This window comes from Arachis ipaensis, chromosome B4 (assembly GCF_059453495.1).
Source record: "Arachis ipaensis isolate K30076 ecotype BB chromosome B4, ASM5945349v1, whole genome shotgun sequence".
NCBI classification, from domain to species: Eukaryota; Viridiplantae; Streptophyta; class Magnoliopsida; order Fabales; family Fabaceae; genus Arachis; species Arachis ipaensis.
The window spans coordinates 105,074,436-105,085,560 of record NC_142439.1 but is presented as its reverse complement, the minus strand read 5'-3'; the positions used below and the strand labels follow the sequence as shown (position 1 = coordinate 105,085,560).

General features: G+C 34.0%; 1 pseudogene; it reads right to left on the bottom strand.

Moving 5' to 3' along the window:
- Positions 1-813: 813 nt before the first annotated feature.
- On the bottom strand, positions 814-2,595 carry LOC107636727 (cationic peroxidase 2-like; annotated as a pseudogene).
- Positions 2,596-11,125: the final 8,530 nt, after the last annotated feature.

Sequence of the window (11,125 nt, the reverse complement as noted above, 5' to 3'; positions counted from 1 at the left end):
CATTGTTATCAGAACTAGATCGGACCAATCGATTTGACCAAAAAACCGGTGAACCGATGGTCTGGCCGGTTTGATTAGTAAATTGATCCGAACATGTAATTGAACCGGTCAACGGTGGTCAAACCCGTTGAAAACCGGCCAGTCTGCACTTCAGACCGCACTAAACCCGCGTGGGTCCACGATGCACGTGTGCACCATTGAACTATTGTAGGAGCTCCGTCCACAACAATTCCAAAAATGCAGTCAAGCAGGTTCAAACATGGGTTGGCAAGCATGCAGCTCCTCTCCCATGCCGCTGTGCCATCTTGTTTCTTAATAATATATGTGACAAAAATTAAATATATAATGAACCATTAATGAATTTTTATTTTTTTAATCCTTTTAAGCATTGATTGACATGGATATCAAACAAATAACAACACATAATATACAAACGTATTGATATATTGATATTGATAAATTAAAAAGTATTTTGTACTAGTGACTAATTTATTATCTATTTTTGCACCATAAATTATATCTAAGATTGATATTTAATTATTATTAATATATTATTTGGAAACATGCATTTAATTTTTTATTTTATTTTTATTTTTATAATTTTATATTTTTATTTAATTATGACCGGGTCAACCGGGTAGATCAGTGACTCATCGATTGAACCAGTAACCCACTGACCCAGTCGTATGACCGGGTCAATTACCGATTCGGTTCTGATAACTATAATACTAACAACTCATACACATTCATATTTCATCTAAGACAGCTTGAAATAATAATTTTGCATAGATTAAACATGTTGAGTTTGAAAATTCATGTAAAAGTAGAGCATTTCTTGCAGATTTCACCTTCAGAACCTGTCTGGACACCAATGTTGCTCATCTTGACCATAGAATTTCCAAAGTCAACATTAAAGGTTAATCCAAGTGAGTACCTTTGCACAAGTGCCTTTGTGCAAGGATCAGTCCATAGTGCCTGATCAGATTGCAGAATTCCCCTGCCCTTCTTCACATTATTAAAGTAAGATGTGTCAAATTTGGTTTGGCTACCATTATCTAGAGGCACTCGCTTACTAGAAGCTCCACCATTCTGAGGGCAAAGTACTTGTAATTGAAGAAGAAATGAAGGGTCAATGGTCGGGTCAGGACCATTTGTTCCGTTGAAATTGTATAGCCTTCTTCTCAAAAGCCCAAAACTTGTAGTGCTAATTGTGTGTCCACCTGTGCATTTTCACAAAATCTCATTCGTTAATTCAAGTCCCAAAATGCAATCTCTATGTCACACTCAAAGGCACAAAAGTAAGACATATACCAACAAAGGTAACAAGATCTTTTGTGTTGAGTCCTAATGCCGAAAACATATGTTTCTGCACGTCAATAGAGTCACTTGGTCCTGGCAACTTCACATCTCAGTCCAGTTGGTACTTTCCAACTAACTCCACCACTCTGCATTCTTGTAATACTTTAATAGATTAACACATGATATAATTAGAGTGCAGCTAGTTAGTTGGTTAGTTATAGTGATGATTTAGTTACTAGAACAATGGAATCACGGGCTGCAAGGGCAAGGATATCAGCACAAGATGCCACATTAGGGCAGACAGCCTCGAGCTGCGTCTTTGCATCATCAATGACCTCAAAGCTTCTTAATTCTACCAAAAGCATTCATGTGCATCAAATATGAATATAAGAACAAAACTAATTGCTATTGAGACAGATGATTCTTGTGCCATGCGTTTGCAACTTCAAACACGGCACCATTAACATAACAAAATAACATGAACTTCCAACATTAGTATGAGTTTTGAATAATATATTTTTTCCCACACATTGATCTTTCACAACTGAAAAAACCAACAAATAAATCCAAACGATAGCAAAACGAAGAGATATTTATTTAAAAAAATAATAAGCTGCTTGTGATGATTCATTGGTTGATTTCTAGTATCTCGTATTAGCTCCTTTGTCTTTACTAGTAGTTCCACCAAGCCCGCTTTCATCCTCAATGACAGTAGACTCAAACTTATCTTCATCCTCTACAGATGCTGCAATAGAAATGGTCCTTGGTTTCGGGACCTTGAATAATCCATCATTTTAAGATCCTTCACATTTTGCAATCGCAAGGGCATCTAGTCCTATTGAAATCATTCATTAATACCAAACAATTAAGATCCTTTACGTTTTGAGATCTGTGACACTAGAAATGTAAGTGGCTAAAGTTCTTCCAAATGAACAATATTTAATTTTTTTCCTTGATCAAAACTAAGATTTCACTATTGAAATTACAATTTTTCTTAATAAGAAGTTGATAAGAGTGAACTGAAAATAGATATGAGATATGTAAGCAGACATAATAGTGGTATAATAGCTAATACAAGCATTAAAGCTAAGAAATAGGGTTTACCAGCTTACAAAACCAGAATTGAAGCAATGCAGGTGGTGGCAAAGGTCTCAAAACTAGCTCGGCCCTGCACGAGGAAGGGTTTCTTTCGAGCGACGGAAGGGAGCGGCCCTGAACAACAAACCTTCTCCAATGCTCCGACGAAAGGGAGCGGCGGCAGAAGGGGTTAGGGGTTTGCAGTGGTGGAGGGAGCATCGACGGAGGGTTTGCAAGGGATAATGAGCACCGAAGGAGTCACCACCAGAGAAAGTCACCGCCGAAGGAGGGTTAGGGTTTATGGTGGGAGCAGCGATGGTGGGAGCAGCGATGGTGGGAGTGCCAGAAGAGGGAGCGCTGATGGAGGCACTGCGAGCGCCAACGATGTTCTTCGGAGTGTTAGGGTTTTGATATTTATTTTTCAATGAAGCACAAAAGGGTTTAAAGAAGGAGAAAGAGTTTCAAAGCAATGTAACTCATCATATCTGAATGAAAGCTTTTTTTTTTGGGAACCTTTTGGCCACGCTATTAAAACGTCACTATAACAAAACCATGTCGCCACTCTTCAAAAGCGTGCTTGTCTCTCTCTATGGCCACACTTTTAAAGCGTCGCAAAAAAAGCGTGGCAAAATCTCTAATAGATTTCCACCCTCATAAAAGCGTGGCCATTGACCTCTTTCGCCACATTTTTGAAGCGTGGCAAGAAAAAACGTAGCCAAATGTCTAATCAATCGCCACCCTCATAAAAGCGTGGCCATAAAATGTGGCAAGAAAAAGCGTGGTCATAGGCCTTTTTTCTTGTAGTGTTAGTTAAATATTATCGGTGATGCTATACGTACAAGTATTTTTGTAATCAAGTCCAAACAAGTTGATACAAACCTAGCAAAAACTAATGTGCACGTACATCATACGCTTATTCTTTTTTGTGATTCTTCTTATTGGTATAACACAAAATATTTTGTTAGAATGAAAAAAAAAAAAAAACATTGATATAGCACAGAAAATTTCGTACCAACCACACAAATTTTTGTACATAACACACAAATTTATCAATATAGCATAGAAATTTTTGCACATACCACATAAAATTTTACACATAGCATATAAACTTATGAATATACCATGTGAATTTTTTTGCACATAGCCCAGAAAACTGTTCTGGGTTCTGTACTGTGCACTAAATTTCTATGCTTAATAGTTTTGCTACACAACTCAAAAGATGTTTCTACACCATTGTTCTGGGCTTTGTGTTGTATACCAAAATTTTTGTTTAATGCACCAAATTTATCTATTGTGCACCAAACTATTCTAGATTCTGAGTTGTGCACCAAAATTTTTGTACTTAATAATTTTAATGGACAACTTAGAAATTACTTCTTCTATTGTTATTATGGGTTATGTGTTGTACACCAAAAGTTTTGTGCTACACACCAAAATTTATATGTTGTACACTAAAATTTCTATGCTCAATAGTTTTTCTGCTATTATTGATGATGATGGATGAAAAGGATGACAACGATGTCGATGATGAAGGTGGAAGAGGAAAAAGAAGGAGTATAATAAATCAAACGAGAGAAGCAAAATATGAAGGAGGATGAGGAGGTGATGATGATGAGGAGAACGACAATGATGATGATGCAGTAGAAGAGAACAGAAGAAGAAAACAAGATGTAGAAGGAAGAGAAGGGAGAAGACATATAAGTAGACGAAGAAGGTAAAGAGAGATAGGCGCGTAAGTAAGTTTTTGTTTTTAAGTACTTGGTTAGACTTGGTTGCACAAAATGTTTCGCCGTCTAGCATTTTTTGAAATATTACTATGAAAAAAGCAGCATTTGTATTAAAAAGGTCGGTACTAAATGATTTTGTAAGAAAAGAAAAATTGTTACAAAATTATTATGGCAAGTCTCGTTACGAAAAATTTTTGCTACAAAAAAAGAAATTGTTGCAAAACAAAGTAATATTTTTCTAACAAAACTTTTAAATACAAAAATTAAAATTTGTTACAAATTTGGTAATAATGTTTGACAATTACAATGTTTTTAGTAAAACGTTGAACTTTCGTGTCATAATATTTTGTTACAAAAACAGAAGATTCATTTTGTAATATTTTTCTTTTATACAAATCATATGTACATAATTTGTCAAATTTTGTTCCTTTTTTAAATAATGAATATATTAATTAATTTTCTAAACAAGCAAAATCAAAATATATATAATATATAATAACATAAATAATTAAAATATTTCACATGTAATTAAAATGCTTTTAAAACAAAATAGAATTAAAATTCTACAAGTTGAACTAAATACAACTTTCTCCTAACATAAATTAGTATCACTTAGGATTATAATCCAACAAATAAGAACTTCATAAAGTTCAAATATATAAAAATTTTGGACTCTTCTTGCATGTTATAATCAATATAAAGTCTAGTATGTACATTAATTTTATATCTCTACAAATATAAACAATAAAAACCAAAATTAAAAATAATATATCATTATCTTTATAAAAAATAAAAACATAAAATTCAAGTTCGGCAATAAAATGTCCATAATTAAAAGTGTAAAACTATGAACATATGGAAGGAAATCTAAAGCAAAACATTATTTGGTGGTAATGTTTTTAAGAAAAATGAGTTAAACCCAGACGGGTTGTTCTTTTGTTGTCCATATTTCAAGGTAATTTCAACCTAATTTTTCTTTCACTTCCTTAAGCATTGCAGTCTTATAAAAAAAATTTTTATGTTATAGATTTCACACCTCATTCTAAGTATTTACATGGCTTGATGATTGTATTTTATCTTTTAGTAAAGACACTAGAAAGACTTTGTATTTAGATGGGTTAAAGCAAATTCATACTCAATTTGGAGGCCAAGATCATGTGGTTAATCACAAAGTAAAAGAGTTAAAGCAAAGATTGGTTAGGTTAAAAATTCAATTTTAGAAATGAAGATTAATAAGTGCAGATGTGTTGGGTGTATAATTCTATCATTTGTTACTGAAGTTGCAATTGCAAGCCTTTCTAGGGCAATTGTGTAGGAAAATGCCTTAGATTATTGTGTATTTAGAAGCAATGTGATCATGCTTGTTTTTGTGTTGCTAAAGTGATACGATTTTGTGAGTATGAATTTTGAATCTTCAATGAATATGACTTTTTAATCTGTCATATAAAATTGTTAGAATTTAACACCATATGAAGCTAATAAGTATAGGATTGACTAATGTTATTAATGTGCAAAGTAATGAGAATCATAAAGCAGCAACAACATATAATGGTTATAAAAGAGTATAACCCAATCCACCTACTTCAGCTTGATACCTAATCACATAATGACATCTCTTTTGTTGTGAAATAATGTATAAAATTAACCAAATCATTTGCATCATATATTGATATAGATAATAGTGTTGCATAAAGCTGTTCTGACTTAATACATATTACCTTAAAACCAAAAAGAGGTAACTAGTCTGGCCTTAGCAAGAGTAAAATAGGCCAAATATTCTTGGGACCATAACTACCAGTTAAATATGAATCATATTTGGAAGCAAAATAAAAACAAAAAAAAAATTGGACAATTCAATAACTATATATAGATTGAAAGTTTCATTTCTTCTCGGAAGACCATAGTCCCGAAGTGCGGATGAACTTGAAAAGCGTTGTTGTCGTCCCAGGACTTGCTGGTCCCATTGTCTCTAGTGAAATTCCACTATGTCCACTTGTCTTCTTTGTTGTATAATGAACTAGTCCGTTGGATGGTTTTGCACTAGATTGAACATGATGGGGTGGAACTGGAGGTGGTCTAAAATTCTGAGCTTATAAAGGTAGAACTATGGGTCTGAGTGATGGGTTTTTATTATTGCAAACTGATTTAAGAAATTAAGATTTATCATATAATTAGAAAATTCATAATGGAATAGGGACATGGCATGGTGCAGAAAATTGTACAAAGTGAAACTAATTTTGTAACTCATCTGTTTGGGGAGCGGATTGGAAAAGAAAGATTTCTTCACCTTAGGGTTGGTTCACTAGGTTTCCTTTTGGGACTATTTTAGGGAGTTTCTTTTTGTTCTTATTTGCTTTGGATAGGAAGAAACAACAATTGATACTATGCAAACACAAATTATGCTTAATAGTAAATTCTAAGAATAATGAATATCACCATAGCATATTGACTAACTCCAACCACCATGCCAGATGTGTTATTCTCTTCTTGTTGTGAAGCCTAGAAAATTTAGAACTTAAAAAAATCTTTCTTAACTTAGACAGCTAAACCCTCATTCATTTATAAATAAGACACTTCGATTATTCACGATATCATACTAGGACACTTAAACTCTACATTCAGCCATTCTAAGGACCTATCAAACCCCAATGTTAACGACTAAAAGATTAAGTAATACTTGTTTAGGGATAACATTACTTGAGTAGCAACAGTTGAAGTCTCTTTTCTTTTTTTGCCCTTCTCCTTTTGTTTGTCATGGGCTTCCAATTTAGATCTTGAAATCGATTGGTGCAAGTCTTGTAGTAGTGATACATTTGGTTAAACTTGTTGCAAGTGACTTGGAAGGTCTTCCTAACTTTGTTTGTGTTTGTGTTCATCTCCTTCTCAACAGGATTAGCTATTCTCTTCTTTTTCAATTGCGAATAGGCCTTTTTATTCGAGCATCAGTTATGTCAATGTGAACCTAAGCATAACATAAAATAAACATATAGGGTTAAAAAATACCAATTAGTTGCTACACATTTCATATACATGTTCTCTCTTGAAAATTAACGCCAACTTTTCTTCCCTGAAAGAGGACCTCAAACAATACTCTCAGAGTATCACTAACCTATATTGCTCTCCACCTATTGCTCTTGGGTTTGATGAATTCATCCAATTTTTTTTGTTGCACTAGAGCCAAGGTACTAACATAATTATCCAACTTCTTATGTACTGCCATTTTTCTCATTACGTAACACCTTAAATCTTCACACATTGTTAGAATAGGTTTTCTCCTGTTTGTTACGATATTTGCATTCTAGGCTTTGCACATATTGTTAATTATATTGTCTACTTTCGGCTAAAATATGTCTTTGACCAAACACTTGCATCAAATCTTTGAAGATATTCCTAGGCTGCCATATTGTTCAGCTTCAATTTTTTTCATTTTTGCATTAAATTCAACATATGTGGTGGTTCTTGTACATTTTCACACTAGTTGCTTGGTCTGCTGGTCTTTGAAATGCTTTATAAAACTTTTCTAGATATGCAATACGCAATTCTTGTGGTAAGCATTAGGCATAACTTCCTTCATTGCTAATGCCAATCCCTGTTGAACTCACAAAAGAACAAACTTAAAGTTACATAATACATAAAGGAAGAGTTTTTCTACAAATTAGAAAGTGAATTAATGCATGTAAATGAAGGAGACTCACAAACATACAACACTAAAAATAAAACTTAGCTTTTGCTAGTCTGAAATAAAGTTCCATCCAAATTCAGTATAGACACCTGAATCCTCTTGAAGAGTTATTAAAAACCACTTCCAAGTTTCTTTACATTTATTGGGCAGGACTGCATATGCAATAATGTAGAAGTGGTTATTGCCATCTTGTGCCACTATGAAGAGAAACTGACCCCCATAATATCCTTTAAGGAAATAACCTTCCAAACCAATTAGAAGCCTGCATCCGACCTTGAAACCTTTCTTACAACTATCCAAACTAGTATTCAACTTATCATAAAGTGAAGGCACTTAGGTTGAGGTATCACATCCGTCATTGCAGTTGAACCGAAAATATTCTTATGCAATTCAATCAAGTAATCACAAACTTTACCATATTGTATCACTTCATTTTAAATCATTATCTCCCTAGCTGCCTTGAGTGGTCTACTAATCATCTTCCCACTAAGTTGGCCATTATAGTCCTTTATTATGTATTCCATAGCTTGCTTTGGTTTTATATCCAGTTAGGTGAGTATTCTCTTCACTAGCTTTAAAGTTACCCAACTCCAATCAGCCAAATGACTACCAAAGTCTCTTCTACAATTATACTTAATTTATAAGTTTAAATTTGAAAACAACCCTCTACATTGATCCATGATGTCAATATCATCCAGGGGCGTTCTTCAACTACACATGATGCCCTCATCCTCTATTTTCCATTCTTCAAGTACATGACATTCTTTCCCTCATGTACAAAGTAATTCTTGAATGCATTCTTCAAGGACTTCATGGTGATGAAAGTTTATCCAACTTTAAATTCAACTAACCATATTCGGTTTCTTTATCAAAGGCATCAAAAGCATTCTGATAAACCCCAATTTTATAGTTTATCTTATGCTTAATTTAGGGAATTTTGTCAACTTATCTCACATTTATTCAATGAAATAGCATGGTTTTGTAATTCTCCCTAAATTTGTGCTTAAGTGTGAAAACATGCTTTTTAGGCCTTTAAATAGCTAAATTTAATTCACTTTAATTCCATTCGATGCCTTGATATGTTTGTTGAGTGATTTCAGATTCATAAGGCAAATATTGAATGGAAGAAGTGAAGAGAAAAAGCATGCAAAGTGGAGAATTCATGAAGAAACGAGCATTTGGAGAATTGAAGGCCACGCGCATGCGTCACCCACGCGTACGCATGAGGAGGGAATTTGCTAGCGACGAGCACGCGTCGACCACGCGCATGCGCGACGCTGATCGCGTGACCTCATTAACGTGAATTCGCTGGGGGCAATTTCTGAGCTTCCCAGGCCCAAATTCAACTCAGTTCTGAGGCTATTTGATACAGAATTCAAGATTGGACAAGGGGGAGCGATTAGATTAGGTTAGGATGATGCTTTAGTTAGTTTTTTAGAGAGAGAAGCTCCCTCTTCTCTCTAGAATTAGGGTAGAATTAGGTTAGATCTTCTTTAGATTTAGGTTTAATTCTTGTTTTCATATAGTTTTCTTTACAATTTCTTGTCCTACATCTTTTTTCTTCTTAGTTTTCTTGTTAATTTCCCCTTTGAGCCTCTTTTATGTTTATGAGCACTCTTCTTACTTTGATTTTCATTTAATGAAATTTATGTTTTATATTCTTTTATTGTTGATTTGAGTTGTTATTGTTGTTTCCTTGCAATTGGGTAGTAGTAGATTTTATTATTCTTTCAATTTTATGATGCTTTCCTTTCATACCTTCCAAGTGTTTGACAAAATGCTTGGTTGGATGTTAGAGTAGATTTTTGAGCATTCTTGGCTTGGAAAGAGAAATTAGGCAATCTTGAGTCATTAATACCCAACTTAGGTTGGTGATCTAGAGTTTTTAGTTAATATTGTTTTCATTGACGCTAGTCTTTTGCTAATTCAATTAGTAGGTTGACTAAGACTTTTGGATTTAGATTAACTAGTCTTATTTGACTTTCTCTAAATTGTGAAGATAACATTGTACCTTCTTCCGATGTTAGGGATGATGAAATAGGATAAGCTCTTGTTAATTATTGAATGACTAGGATAGAAAGCCTATATTCTCAATCCTTGCCATGAATGTCTCTCTTTATTACTTGCTTTCTTTGGTTGTTACCTTTATTTTCTTGCCATTTACTTTCTTGCCATTTTACCAACCCAACTCCCTTGGATACCATAACCAATAATACGCATACCTCACTGCAATTCCTTGAGAAGAAGACCCGTGACTAATACTCTCAGTTATTTTTATTGGGTTGGACTTGTGACAACCAAAACATTTAAACTTTGATTGAGTATTGTTTGTCGGTTGGGAATTATATTATCAACGGAATTATTTTGTGTGAATTTCCTAATCAAACATAAATACTCTTTCACATTCCTTCCTTCATCCTCAGATGACATCGGATTGTTGAAGGCCTCCCTTTTATGTACATAAGGCCTAGCCCATCGTCTACAATCTCAGGAACATTTATCGGGTGATCAAAGTAGATATAAAACTCATCATTGTCTCTATCTCTCCTCTGGTTATCCTCTATCTTATTAATCTCAACATCCCCATGAACTACATGCAGCCTAGATTCCATATCAGGAGCACTATTGTCAAACTAATACATCCCCTTATACTCTATGTCCAGAAGTAGCCATTTATGAAATTTTCCATTAACATAAGATAACACCTCTTCTACAATCTTTTGAAAACTCCCTCATGATAAAAAAACAAAAACCACAAGTAACTCATCCATCTTCAACACACATATATAAACTAAGAAACTAAAAAAATACTCTGTGATCGAGGCCTTGGCACAATGGCAACTCACTTGCCTCCTAAGTAACCACACCTTGGTTTGATTCTCGAAATCGATCCTTTCCCCTTTCTCCCGTGTGTGTGAGTGTGATAACGACAAAAAAATACCCTTAATTTTTACAAACTACACTAAAATGTAGCCAAATAGATTTTTAAAATTCAAACAAAAACACCTAATCACAGTTCATCACAGCATAAATATTTCAAAATAATTACTATACAAGAAGTCTACTCTGTGAATCTTTTATATATCATTAGGAACCCACTGACAATTAGGAACTCCTTTCATCTATTATGACTAACTCCATTGATAAAGGACCAAAATGCAATTACTCAACCTGAACAATTAAACAACCTTGAATTAACCTCACACATTCTTTATAGTAAAATGCCAAGCATTACCTCGATTACATGCACAAGAAATTTTTGTCAAGACTTCTAGAAACTCCGTCACGAATGTCGTTAGAAGTGTCATCTGAAGCTCCATCATTAGCCCTGTCAATGACC